This window comes from Danaus plexippus, chromosome 15 (assembly GCF_018135715.1).
Source record: "Danaus plexippus chromosome 15, MEX_DaPlex, whole genome shotgun sequence".
Lineage (NCBI taxonomy): Eukaryota > Metazoa > Arthropoda > Insecta > Lepidoptera > Nymphalidae > Danaus > Danaus plexippus.
The window spans coordinates 9,171,035-9,187,025 of NC_083547.1; positions in this window are offsets into that span (position 1 = coordinate 9,171,035).

The following is a 15,991-nucleotide window of genomic DNA, read 5'->3' on the forward strand; positions in this document are numbered from 1 at the left end:
GATATGTCGCCATGTTGTATTTAAAATGACGTCACCACGTTTGAATGCTCTGTCATCTAATACGAACTTTAAAAAAATACTAAGAATATAACGCAAATATATTTCGTTTCAAAATGTTTATTTTAAAACCCATTACACCTTTTTTTGGTGACGACTAATATTAAAGTTGTCTCTTGAACAAAGAGCCATTCACTATATACCTACATATATTATGGTTAAGGATCTTCATCATCATCATCATCATCCTATCGGAGCCCACTGCTGAGCAAAGGCCTCTTCTCACATGGAGAAGGTTAGAGCATTAATCGCAATTAACCACACTTGCTCAAGACGGGTTGGCGATTTCAATCTTATAATTTGACATTATATGACCAGGTTTCCTCACGATGTTTTCTTTAACCGTCCGTCAGTGGTGTCTAAATACTCTTAGAAAGTACCTATGAAAAAGTATTAACGTAAATATTAACGTAAGTAGTAACGTAAAGACCAATAGGTGCGTTTCTCAAGAATGTTTGAAGGATGTAGGATGTTTATTTTCAAAAGCCATTGAAACTTTTGCTTTACGTGAATGGAAATACAAGATTCCTTAAATCAGAGACTTCTTAGCCATTAAAAGTTTGTTCGGCCTCCGTGGAAGACGTGAAGAATATGAAATATAGTATTAATTAAATGTCCGTTTTAATAACAATTTGAAGTTGTAATATATTGTAATATATTGTATAATGTAACTGTCTGCAGTAATTAATCTTCACAAGGTTATAAATTCTTAAAATATGAATTTATTATGTCCATTGTTTCATAAAATTTACTATTCTAATACAATCTATATCGAAAACTAACTGTAAAATAAATACAAGCTAAACAACTTCGTTTCTATAAAACTTTTTAAGATCAAAAGTTAAATTCTTTTGATATGTTTGCTGTTTGCGGGATAATATAGGCTTTGTTTGTATCGTAAAAGTAAAAATAAAGAAGAATTAAGAATGTAATCAAATAATACACTGAAGAAAAGTTTATATACAATATTTATCTTGTTTCGTTGGCTTTTCAATATACAAAATTCAAAATATTGTTTTCAACTGATTATAATTTCGTAAATACGTTTGTATTTACGAATTAATAAAAATCTAATTTGTTTAACTTATTGAATAAAAAACATATTTCTATTGCTTTTGGATATACATCTATAGTTTTAAATTTTAGTGGAATAACACTGTTAGAATAAATACAACAACGTTTTTCTTAACACTGTTTTACAAAAGGAATAGCATTCTTCGGTTCCATTGTGTGGCTTTCGGAACGACCTCTTAGGTTTGAAGTAATTTTCAACAAATTCAAAAAATATTTCTACATTTAAATTGTATTTCAAGTCTCAGTTTTCCGAGGGGCATCCGAGAAGCCTGAAACTAAACTCAATTTATATGAGAAGTACGAAACTATAGCCATGAGCAAATACATTATTTACATATCTCCAAAATTGGTTAAATGTAAATAGCCTGAATGACCTTCCCTACATGCAATACTTAAATTCACTTAATACAAAGCTTTCATCTTAATTTATAATTTAAATGTTGCTGTTTATTTTATTTTAAACGACGTTGCTGTTTAGTATGGAAACAATTATAGAGATAACAAAACGCATACAAAATAAATTCGTATATTTAAACTTTAGATTTATTGTTATACAATACTCTAGTAGTTAGGGGGTCTTAGTTATAAAGTAAAAATTTCCCTCGATCAAACAAATGTACAAATAAATGAAGCAAAAATACTAAATTTACAGTTTTAACAAAGATATAATCATCTAAATATCACTATAGCTTCTAACATACATATAAGAGACTTAAAACTTTTAATTACAATCAGTATTTTATTATGGCAAGCGTTACACCAATACATATTTATTCAAAGTGATAAAATGAAGTTTAATGTATCGCATGGCAACGTAAATCATAGTTTAATTCATAAACACTTATACATTTTAAGTATCCCGTCAAAGGTCCTGTTTATTAAGTTAATAAAATATTCAAACACATTCAAAAGAAGCTCAATTCCAAGTTGAATAAATCAAGTGAACCATAAATCAGTGTCAGTAGATCTCGGGGCATCATGATAAGTGTACTTTCCTTACTGAAGAGAAAAACTCGTCAGTGATAAACTCGGAGACTCCCGATTGGGAAATGACTGGCGCTTGTTCCACTTGTTTCTTACTTACACACACATGTACACTTAAACAACGACATGAATTTATTTCATAATACACATATATATTATTTCTGTGTGTGTTTTTTTATGATATACATATACGATATATATATATATAGTATTTTTTTATATTACTGTATGACTATAGATAAGCTTTTTAAAGGTATTCAAAAACAGAGCTTTGATCCATAAGCGTTTCTTACTTCGTAAAGGTTTAAATTGTTTATTATGTGTGTATGAAATGAGTTTTTTTGTAAATTTTTATTATATTTGTGCTACAACAAAGAAATAAATATAAAATAGATTTGTCGGCAATTTGTGAGAATTTTAGTCTGTTTTACGCTGACGGGATCATACGTAGGATGGGAAGACGTTATTTTAATTAAAAAAATAAGAAACTCATGGAGCGATTAAATATTCCAAAAACTGAAGTTGAACACACAGACCCATAATGTTTTTAAAGTAAACAACACAATTATGAATCACAATGCTATGTAACAACAAACTTCCACATCGCTCTTAATCCGCAACAAACACACGAGACACATTACGGATTGATGACGACTTAGTGACAGCATTACTGTGTACTGTAGTTAGTGACATATACATACGTACATAGATATATACAGGCTATGATATTGTGTCAGGAATAATTTTCAAATATATATAATTTTTTGATCTACTCAAAAACCACAATAAGTTAGATAAATGAAATTAAAAATCACCCCTCACCCCTAGGCCTTCACAACGCCTCCATTTTTTAGGCCTGCAGCGCCCCAACCAAGCTTTATCGCCCACTTTGGGAACTGCTGCACTAGATGAATAAATCCATTTGTATCGGTGCACCAATTTGTATCTCCTCCTTCATTCATTTTAAATAATTTTCTATAGTAAGTAATTAAAATGTCTCATACAATCGGTTCTCGTTATATTCGGGTTATTACAGATGTAATGAGAAAGAGCACATTCAGTTTTTACAATTTAAACAATACGGACAACAGTTATTGAAAGTTAAGAAGTTTTTTGGTCCAAAAATAATTTCTGCTTGGATTCGTACCGAAACAATATCAGTTTATTTACCTTCGTCAGTGCGAATATTCGTCTGTGTTAAGCGTTTTCTACTTCGCCCTAAAGTTGTTCTGTTTCGATTGTTTTTATTTACAGTGAATGAAGATAAATTGAAAATGTTTGTATCCTTAAACATTGAAATAATATTGTAGCCCTCACAGACTTACAATGTATTTACAAACGTTTCTTGTTAACTAATAATGAGGATAAATGTATTCAAATATTATCGTATATTAAAGAAATCGAATTTTATGACAAATATTGTTATTTTTATTGATACAGAGACTATTAATAACTCGACATTGAATTTCCACGACAACTTGTTTAAAGAAAATATATTTAATTAATTAAATGGGTTTATTTTTGGAATCAAAAAAGTTTCTTATGAGGACTACGTTTACAGTAGATTTTTTTTTATAATAGCTATCTTTATGTGAAACTGAAAGTATACGGAAGACTGATACAGGCAAGGCTCTGTTTATGTTGTGAGGAAGGAAGCTTGTTGGACAACACAAAGAAATAGGAGTAAGAGATAAATTCAGCTAAAATATATTGATAAATGACCAACATAATATAAAAATATAATATTTCGTGAACCTTAACATAAAAAAATAGTAATATATTAAACGAGAAATTAACAATCCGAATAGTATTTGGTAAAGAATCTTTCTTTAAGTTATACTTACATGTTAATGTATTAAGCATATTATTGTTTTGTCAAATAAACTTAATTTTTATGTCACAATTAAATAAGTCTTAATTTTCATCCAATCTTTGCAAAATTAAATACAAAAAAAAATTAATCACGTGCACATATTTCTTAAACAATACATTATCCATCTAAAATATGCAATATTTCAAAATAATTTGTTACAAATTAGTTACTTTTTCTACTGTCATGTGAAGATTCCTTTGTGTTATATATTATCGCAAATTATATAAATTTAATTTCCTGTAAGTATATAAACTAACTTTAATGTCTCGGCTACGTATTACATTTTGTTTTCTAAATAATATCAACTACTAACAATCAGCGAAGGCGATTTTAAAATAATATAATATATAACATAATATAATATAGGGTTTTCCATTAAGGGCGCTTGATCTTTGAAATGCAAAAAAAAATACATGTAGGAAAGATATTTGCGAAATTTTTATTTGGATATCGACCCCATTATGTATGGAATATGACATCATTCAAATGACCGCCACGGCTTCGGTTGGTGGCGCGCACACGAAAGGTCCAATTTTCGATGACTCTGGCGCACAAATCGGGCTGTATTTGATCGATGGCGTGGCGTATGTTGACTTTGAGGGCATCGGTGGTTTGCGGCTTGTTGGCATAGACCTGCGACTTAAGAAAACCCCACAAGAAAAAGTCCAGCGGGGTCAAATCGCACGATCTCGGTGGCCAGTTCACGTCGCCTCCGCGCGAGATGACCATGTCCAGAAATTGCTCGTGCAGAACTTCCATCGTAGCGTGTGCTGTGTGGCACGTAGCGCCGTCCTGTTGAAACCACATGTTGTCCAGATCCATATTCTCGATTTCAGGCCAAAAGAAGTTGGTTATCATCGACCGGTATCGCTCACCATTGACGGTGACGGCCACACCATTATCGTTTTCGAAAAAATACGGACCAATCACGCCTCCGGCCCAAAATCCGCACCAAACAGTCACTTTCTGCGGGTGCATTGCCACTTGGTGAACCTCGTGTGGATTGGTCTCGTCCCAAATACGGCAATTTTGCTTGTTGACATAGCCATTCATCCAAAAATGCGCCTCGTCGCTGAAGATGATTTTTTTGCCAAAATCGGCGTCAACTTCCAACTGCTCTAATGCCCAATCAGCGAACACACGGCGCTGTCTATGGTCATTAACCTTGAGCTCTTGGGTCAGCTGGATCTTGTACGGGTGCAGGCTCAAGTCACAACGCAAAATTCGCCAAGTTGTCGTCTGCGAAAGGCCGAGTTCCCGTGCGCGACGCGGAATTGACTGCCGCGGGTTTTCGAGGACACTGTCGCGCACAGCGGCGATATTCTCGGCAGATCTCGCGTTACGTTGACGCACGGGAACCGGCTGATTGTTAACTGACCCGGTTGACTCGAATTTGTCCACCAATCGACGGATAGTCGACTCGGCAGGACGATCATCGCGACCGTAAAACGGGCGAAGTGCGCGGAACGTTGCTCGAACTGAAGACCCATTTTCATAAAACAATTTTATGATTTGCACGTGCTGCTCGACACTGTAACCTACCATGGTGGTTTGGGAGGACGGAATGAATATAACACACTGCATTTGACAGCTGTCACTCAAACAACATGGCCGCAATCAGCTGTCAAAGTTCAAGCGTCCCTATTGGAAAACCCCATATAACATAATATCATGGGTTTATAGATTTTAGGGAAGAAGTTTACTTCTTTTAATGTCAGCTTAGTCACTTATTTTCAAATGTAATATTTTAAATGTGTTCCTTATTTTTTGTAAATAGAATAGATTTGTTGATAAATAGTTTAAGTCATATCTGTTTCAAAAATGCGAATATAATGAAATAGATAACAAAAAACGTAGTTTAAACACTTTCATTCAAAAACAAAATAATATGTATTTTATGTAATATCCATGAATAGCTTAGTTTTATCGTTTTATACCTATTTATTAGTCCAGCTATTTAAGCACTATAAAATATACATTACAATGTGGTTGTAAGAAGGGTCAATGTTAAATGGGCGTGTGTCACACATTTGTTCAGAGTTGACCCACATAACTCTTTTCAAAGCTCGGAACAAAACTTTGTACATTCCACTACTCATCAACTTCCCCTTGTAAACTTAGTTTTCAAATTTGTTATTTGAAAGTTACTAAAATTATTAATTTAATAAAAATGTAATCTATGTTCAATACATATAAATATTTAATGTGACGACCTGTCCTTATATGATATATTTATAAACATGAATGAAAATACGTGAAATCCCTGACTCCGGTCACATTATTTCATCTGTCTGCTTCACCGTCGAGGAAAATATCCTTTAAATATTTTCTATTCAAAGCATTCTCTATTCAGAGTCACGGAACTGAGAGAAGTTTACAGGCAGTTATGAGTCGTGACCCGCCAAGCAGCTTGGATATTGTGTGGCTGATATATATTTTATAATGATATCATTATGATACGGATTTAAAAACTTATTTATTAATAAGGTACTTAATACTTAAACCTTTTATTATCACTTGAACCGCTATTTTATGGTTCAAAAATTAAAGAAACTTTATTTGTATCCTGACACTGTTGTTGAAGTCTTCGTGAACTATTTATGACTAAATAGTTTTTACTTTCAATTTTCACCGAATGGTATGATATTATAATTAATGGCTTTGTTGTTTAGTAGTTTAACTTAAAAAATATTTTATCGGAAGTAATAAAACATCATTATAAGACCTTCAGTTTTTCATCCAGCGTTAGACCGGTTATAAACAGATAAAGCAATAAATATTTTAAGTTATTGGTAAATCGTCTGCTAAGGCCAGAGTGTTTTAAGTTTTAGCCTGTAGATAAATGTTATGAGAGACGAAACCTCTCAGCATTCCATGGATTCACCGTACGGGTGCCGGGTCCATCGCGATGCAGGGAGAGGAGCTTCAACAGTGCCTGGGACTTGCGACCCAGGTGTAGGTTTAAGGGGCCCCTATCTGACGCGCGTTAAACGCTCACCTCCACTGTCCAAGCTCCTCTGTCAATATAAATAAAATAAATATTTGATGGTCACTGGTTTGAGGTAGATACGGAGAAAGGCATCCCAACTGGCGTGATGAGAAACATAACTGTTTCTGCTTATATTACCAAAAGATTATGATTCGCGTCGATGAAAACCGATATTTTTTTTACAAATATCTAAATATCTGTACTAACGTCAGTAAATCAAAGTAAAATAACTGTTTTTCTAACATATGTATATAAATATAAAATATGTTTATAATATTAGGATGTGTGTATTAACTGTTTATGTAAAATTTTTCCAGTGTAAAAGAATACCTGAATCTCATAATTTTACACCAACTACTTCAATCAATTGAAAGCGTGCCCAAAAAGGATTGGTTTCAGGCAAGCAGTCGGTTGCTAATATTTATGACAGAACTTTAGGAATATGTTTGATATGAATGTAGCACCTGGCGCTTGCGTTAAGTGTAAAAGGTTTGTTACAGCTTTCGAGATAATTGTTACATCAAAAGTGAGCCTTACAGAGATATGATATGTTGCGTTAATGTTGTGAAGATTACTACTTATGTGTTATTATAGTCCAGATTTCCCAATGCCACCTAAAGACTACAAAGTTATTGGTGACGGTAAAAAATCACTTAGTTTTAAAAGTAAATCACTTAGTTTTAAAAGTAAAAAGTAAATTTTAATAATAAATATATATATATATATGTATATATAGTATATTTTTACTTCTGTCTAGTTCCAGTAAATAAAAATCAAGAAACGAGATCTTACATAAGTCTATAGATGGAGCCGTTGCCTCAAAATGCTAAATTTTACTGTTGTTGAGTTTAGCATTTCCGAATACGTCAAAAAAGTAAATGCTACAAGTAAATGCAAACACAGCTCACCAGCTCCAGAGTTCACCTCAAGCAGAGTCAAGCTGGATAGAAGGTGATCGACAAGTAATATAGTTGCAATCTTCCAAAATAAAATGTAGTGATTATTATGGTAAAAAATGAGGTATCAAATAGACTGGAAATATATATAAACATAGGTGATCGGAGATTCGTCAACGACATCTTTTTTTTTTTCTCTGAAAACAAATAACAATAAACAACACAGTTAACGATCCCTTCGTAGTTAGTGAAGCAGTTGGCTTAGAAGTGAAGTTTGAAAAGACAAATACGTTAAAAACATACCTCTTGAGATCTTACAGAAGTTTCCAGTAACATATATACATATATATTAGATACAATCCGGTACTCACAGTTGTAAAGGTGTTTATGATTGTTGATCTGCAGACAAAGTGTAAGCATTGTGTAGATTTATTCCATATTTATACTAATCTTTGGTTCTCAATTTGAAACACGCAACGCAATCAAGCCAGATAATTGATCGCTTACAGGATTGTGACACGTGACTCGAATATGAGGTTAATTTGATTGTTACATTTATAACTTTATAAATTTATGTAATTCGTGAAATTTTTAATTCATGCATCAGTGTGGACAGCGGATTTAATTGTGTGGTGACTACTGCTTTCCTAGTTCATACTCAAGAAGATTTTTATAACAAGGAAATATTAAAGTTGATTGAGAAGAATCTAGGTGAGCCAATCCTCATTAATTAAAAACCAGGAATCACGAAAAAGTAGACAGGAAAGTTGCCTTCACCTGAAAAAAATATTGTTAAGTAGTTTTAATTCTAACTCTCACTATTTTTAAAGAAAATTGTTGTGGATACCGAAACATGACCATTTATCAGTTAGTATCTTCAGACAGGGTTCTTGATTTACGTTAGCAGGTTTAAGCAAAATATTCAGAGTGAGTGAGAAATGTAGAAATTTAGAGGGCAACCAACGTAACAGATGGATCACCTTCTCACTAGAAAGAAAAGAAAGTGGGCTGATCATGTTGTAGAATTAGAGTCATTGAGAATCTTTAAATGGTCCGAGTCACTAGAAACCAGAAAGAATTTGGTTGTAGATGGACCGATAACGTTACATACAGGGTAGGTCAAAATTGGCTGGACCTGGCCAACGATATTATTGAAAAATACATTGAGGGCAAACCATACTTGTTTTCTAACAAAGTAACAATGTATCTGTTAAACTTGCATGAAGGGTTTGCTTAAAAACTTCATCTTTTTGTTAGTAACAGATGAAATAACCGTAGATAAGTGGTATTTTACACCTGATAACAGAGCGATTTGTAAGGATGGCTGAAGAGACTTAAAAGTACTATGGATCATATTCTACCAACTCCACCAAAATGTACAAAAGACCGAAGAAAATATCCAGTATGCTTTCCGTTTGTAGTTTTCAATACCATCGGAACCTCGACTATCGACCATTATTCGCAGCTACTCATCGAGCTTTGGAGCGTGTAATGCTCGATATTTCTCTGATATGAGACACAATTAGAGTCTTACGCCAGAGAACAGAACTCACAGACATAGTTAGTACATGCAGTTATTACGCTGAAGTGCAAGGTTCGGTGATGTCTCTAGGTATTCAAGCAATCGATGAAGTCAAAACGTGTCAAAGTGTTAGTTTTACCAGTTTATCTATTTCCGACATTATTACGAAATAGATAAACTTAGGATGCCTAAAATGCAAAAAACGATTCAGACCAGAATGCCTATTAAACTAAAGGCTATAATATAAGAAAAAAATATCTGACGTACCATGTAAAGTTGAGGGCAGGCCGCGAGCGTAAATATTTTATGTTAAATTTAATATATAATTTTAAATCTTATGTATTAATAATTATCCTTATAACGTGTAAAACGAGTTATAGAATTTGAACATGGAAATATAGTTCTTAAACCCGTTTATCTCATTTAACATTTATAATACCCGTTCTATAGTATATTATTATTTATTAGAATAAAAATAAAACACTTTAAAGTCTGAATTTGTAATAACCTACTTTTCTATAATAATATCCCATAATAAAAACAGGAGACGCGAAGTCTATTACAACAAATTACAACTTGACCCGCCAAGTAAGAAAATTACTTTTTCAGAGCCCTTTTATCGCCACTGGGGTTAACTAACGAGAAGTTGATCGTTGATAAGTTAACTTATTTTATTCCACAGTAACAAAGGAAATTTCAGCTTATTATGTTACTTAAATAAAGTCTTAATATAAATTTTCTTTATCATTACCTTTCTTTTCTTATACTACATACATATATTAAAAAGCAAAATATTTTTTTTTGTTAAACAAACAAAACATGTTAAAAATCTTGATATTATTAAGGAAAAAAAATTGTTACTTATTTGTAAAAAAATGTACCTACTATGTACATACATATCAGTCTATACTCAACTACAAATTCCACAAGACTGATTTATCAAAGAAGTCTTTGTTATGAATACCGTTTCCTTGTTTTTTTCTTATGTGCTCCAATTGACAAATTCTTTCATTATGGAGTGAGTAATAAACTAACAGAAATATTTTTATTGAGTTTTAGAAGACGATATTTAATGTCAGGTTTGACGAGTGTTTCAAAACTGTCTCTAAGACGCTCAATAAGAACTTAATATTGTGAAATCATTACAAACAATTAATGTTAGGACCGAAACACCACAGTTAATAAAGAATGTCTAGACATTTATGCTTTTCTGTTGTCTTCATACTTGGTATTAATACATCCGAGGATATATCTGACTTAAGATCCTTATAATATTTAATCATTTTTAAAGTATTTCTCTATATAGTATCATAATTATACCAAGAGTTATAATAAATTAAAATATTTTTTTAAAAGAAGTAAAATTTTAAACGAGCAGAAAAGAAATTGTATTGTGGTTTTATGCAACGAGAAGACGCATTTGTATTTTATATTAAAATATATACGTAACATTGTCATATGCTGGCAGACGACCCCAGCTTATTTCGTTTAAGCCTTACTCTTTGGCTACAATACGTCATGCGACAAATCCCTATAATATAACAAAACGCTCAACTTATATTAAAAGTAACTAATTGAAGATAATTTAAATTTTGTCCACTTATAATTTACGACATGTATGGAGATATTGCATTAAGTAATGAAAGAGAAATACTTTAATCTTACAATCCTATTGAATTTTAAAGTGTGAAATCGTAAAACGCATGTTTGTTGAGATAAACTTCTGTTAATTCAGAAATAATACAATGCCAATAGATGGGTTGATGAATAAAAGGCTTTCAAATCAATAGGTTTATAAGAGTAGTCATTAAGTCAAAAAGGCAAACAACAGAAATAGTTTTTCAGACAAGACATAAAATATAAAATATACAATATACACATTTCTTTACAATGCCTTTAAATTTGTAACGAGTTTTTTTCCAAGCTTTCCTTTTGTTGATTTTATTTTACGAAACGTCACGAGTCTAACACAGTTTTAAACTTTATCGTATTTCTTTACTTGTTTTTCGTTATTAATAGTTTTGTCACAACCTTAATATTCTCTATAAATATTTTTATTTCTTTGATAACACTTTTAACAAATTGTTAAATCCACTAATTATTCGTAAACCTAGGTCATATCAGATAACATTGCATGTGGCTATTGTTGTTGGTAAATATTTTTTTTTTCTTATAAATTAATATAAAAATACAAAGTATACTATGTCTGGTTCCAAAGAAAAGTTGATAATGAATTAATCATATGATAAGTACAACACGCTTTTATATTAATAGTTTTAAAGGACGGAGCCCCATTTTAGCAGAAACATACCTTCGACTGTTTTAAAGTTCCTTATATGCTGGCTAAACAATTTTATAGTAAGTGTCAGTTGGGGTTTGTTATGTTGTAAAATTATTTATATTGTTATTCCTGATACAATATTACCAAAGAGTCTATTGAAGTGTTTAAATATTATACTCTGGTCAACTGCTAAAGTTTTGTTAATAACTTCAGTCATTATATAATACGAAAAATTGTGGATAGATCTTAAAGAGTTTCGTTTTTGCAAGTTTTAATTTTATACAATTGCTTTTCATTGAAAGTTCATAATATTATCAAGGGGAATACTTTCTATAATGTATTGTTGGACGAGTGTCTTCTAGTTATTGTGTATTAAGCAATTCGATGTGATCTCGCCAAACACGAAGTCACTGCAACATTTCGATTCCAACGATCGACTGCAAAATTGACTTTGCTCAAATTGGATAATAGAATTCTATTCTATTCTATCGAATGATGACTTTGAACCAATTCAACTTGTCTATTGTAAAGTTTCATGGGAGTATAGATTAAATAATTTATACCATTGTGATGCTTTTACTTTTGTTAGCTAGAATCAATTAGCTGTTAGTAACATAACATTCCAATATTTTGATCAGAGTAACTTAAAAAAAAACTTGAATGTGTAAAATACACACTCAAATGGTTAAAATGAAAAAAATATATATGTAGGTATTAATATTAAAATTTAATGAATTTATTTTAAATGTTTCTATACTGTTTCTTTATAATGGATTTCCCTTAATGTAAAACAAAACATTAAATATAGGTCTTACACCAGGTCACTCAATTTAAAATAATTAAGAACGCTTGGATTTTATTCATTTGCATCGTAATAATTTTAATATAATCTTTAAACTGCTTCTGTTACCGTTCCAGCGCTATATGTGTACTTATTTGAGGTATCATATTTTTTATGTATCCTAGGTATTAAATAATTAACACAATAAAGCTCGGCCACGCATCCGCAAAATCCTTTATGTTGCAGATGTCCGTGGGCGACGGTGGCTACTTACCATCGGGTAGGCCGTCGGTTTTTATCCTCCTTTCCTCATTAAAAAAAGGCAGACGTTTTCTGTATTGAAATTAGTTTTTTTTTTTATTTTGAGTTGCTCGCAGATGAATCTCGGTATATATTCAGTTTTTGTGTACCAAAGGGTCTGTGATTTACCAAACCAGATAACTCACATTTGTTTGGCTTGTCCATTGTGTGTTCACATACTGCTGACTACGACGCACACTTAGTTTTAATATTTGCGATATGTTCCTTTAACCCTTGTACCGACGCTTGCTTGACCTTTGTTTGTCATATGTCTAATAGTTGCAATAAAGTTTCTATAGACCCGCCTATTGTAAAAGAATGGCAATCAATTTGGCCTGAAAAATGGGCTTACTTTCTTGCGAAGTTTTAAGTTGTTGTAGTGAGAGCACAGTTCACATTACTACATCTCAGTCATACTTGTTTATCATCGTAAAGGTATTAGGCCCTCCGAAATAAAGAATTGCCAATGGTAGCTAACTGGTAACATCCACATGTTTTTATGTGTGACTTTTTTTTTAACAAAGTATTATCAGGATTTTTAATTGAAAAGTATCAAGAAAAACTAAACAATTATTTCTCCACAGATGACAAAAAACTAGATTATCTTACAGACACTTTCAGCAAGTCTGACCTTGATCACGGTTAATGTAAAGTATTAATGTCGGTTAAAGTATTAAATTGTAAAGTATATCCTAAAATGATTATTGCAATCAGACTAATGGTCTATCCTTACTTTTCTCACCTAAGCCTTTACACTGAAGCTGTGTTCCATGGCTTAAAAGTTACTTGGAAGAAGAATGAAAGCTATTCTAAGGTATGAAAAATAGGTTGATTTTTATTTAACACATGTTGATTTAACATAGGTCGAATTTTATTTAACCATTTTTTTTATCTGAAAACCAGATTTTAAACACTAGCAGTTAATGTCGTTTACACTGAATATATACTGTTTATTCATATTTAACTAAAGTATATTTAAAATATTATCGTCCTAATATTTAAATTTGATTTTCAATAAAATGAATTGCTCATCAATATTTAATTTAGGATGCAATGCAATGATGCAATAAAATGAGTTAACATAAAAGATGGCATTTAGGCAAGCCGAAGATAATAATAGTTGCATTTATTTGAAAGCCAATCTTATTTATCAAGCAGCTCACTAGTCACATCTGAGTAGCAAAATTCACCGCAATCAATGAAATAGAGATTGCAAAAGAATAATTTATGTTTTGAAAGGCGGAAAGTTTTGCAGACCTTTAAAAAATTTATGGGCATTTTCGCCAAAATCGCACTTTTGGGATGTCCCCTACATACCAGTTCCAAATAACTAATCTCTTTTATGACATATAAATTTCGAGTTATTATTAAGTAATGCCAAATGTTTGACGCTTTCTATTTTCACTCAAATTGTTAAGACAATAAAAAAAAATATGATAATATAGAATTAACGAAAGTGGCATCTTATGTCTTGCAGTACTGTCCCTTTTTCAAAATGTGATTTTTGAACATAAGGATGTGTGAATTCGTCTTTTTACTTTATTTACTTCAGCTGTTCAAAACACACGACAATCCATTAATAATAATAAGTACTTTATCTTAGGCAAAAATAAGATTGTAGCGACATGTACCTGCTTTCTTATCAATATTGCCTTTTATTTATTTTGATTAATTAGCAAACCGTTATATCTTTAGAGATCACTTGTATATAAAAATAGCTCCTCATTAGTAGCCGCGATTGGTGCTTTAACTTCAGAAGGCTGGGCATGTCCAGAGAGGTGAAAATCATTTGCGAAAAGCTGGTAGCGAGGAGAAACAATCAGAAATATTGATAACGAAAAAAGAAAAGAATGAGAGAGATAGAACGCAACTTATTAGTTCCACGGCAAATGTGTACATACAATCAGAGATATCGTAATTAATCCGTCGAAGCCTGAAGAGTGACGATTTAAAGAAGTTAATAACAGTCGGAGATAAAGAAAGTATAGATTGCCCAACAAAATGACAAGTTCCACTGATTACAATGCATTACTGAAGTCCTGAAGAATCAATACTATCCACTCCTTGTTAGAGTAGGTGCAGTGCGTAGAGGAAAGTGAGTTACATCTAAGGAAGGAGTGAAAGATTTAAAGATGAGAGCAAGGACTTAAATTTATTTATTTATTACCTAATTAGGCAGGTATTTAGGTCTTCCATTAGTAGCGGGTCACAAGACGGAAAAATTTATCGGGAGGAAAATATGAAGTAGGAAAATACAATAGTAAAGTTATGAAAAGGATTGCAACACCGAAAAACATTTAAAAGTTGTAAATAGGGGATATCTACGTCAAAAAGTATCTAAGGTTGGTTTAGAAGAAGTTTGTAAAAATGTATGAAAAGACAAGTGGTTACAGTTAGATGTAAGTTTCTCTCTTAATAATCTTGTCGCTTTGTAAAAGTGTAAAATCCAGAATATTGCAAAGAAAGGAGAGAAGAAAAGGTTTTAGCTATAATTTGGAGACCAGATTGAAGTCAACTGCTGTGGTGATAAAAATGTGAGAAGATTGGAATTATATCAAAAAGTTCTATATACGTTCATACGTACGGGGTTACAGGAATTTTAATTATGAGGTAAAACATTATTAATTGTAACTTGACTTAATATTAAACTATCATACATATAATATGCAAACTATAAAAAAATCGTTATAAAAACCTAATTAAGATATCCATCATACATGACTCCAACATTTTAGAATTGAAAACAAACAAAAATATAAACAAGCACAATGACAATGACAAAATATTGTTTATGAGTATGTAACCGCAACTTGAAACAACTGTCACATTCCAATCACGATGCGAATACCACAGAAAATAAACAACAAAACACAGATCATAACAATTCAGAGTATAGAACGAAAAAAAAACATCCCTACATTGTTTATTTGAAAAACAGGCTTTGGAACCTTTCCTGTTTAACTACATATGTATTACGAGGTCTGAAATATTGATCTTCATGTGATATTGCATCAGGAAACTTCCAAATTAATTCCTTCGACACCCCTTTGGAGGCAATTTTTCTCGTGTATGTCAACAAAAATACAACTTTTGCTTTTCAGCATCTACATATTGAGGATAACTAGAACAGATCCTTGTGTCATATTTATCTGAACCATGATAACAATTGTATCTGTTGTTGTGACAAACAAAATAATAGAATAATATTTTGGAACCACTATTTGAAGATTCATC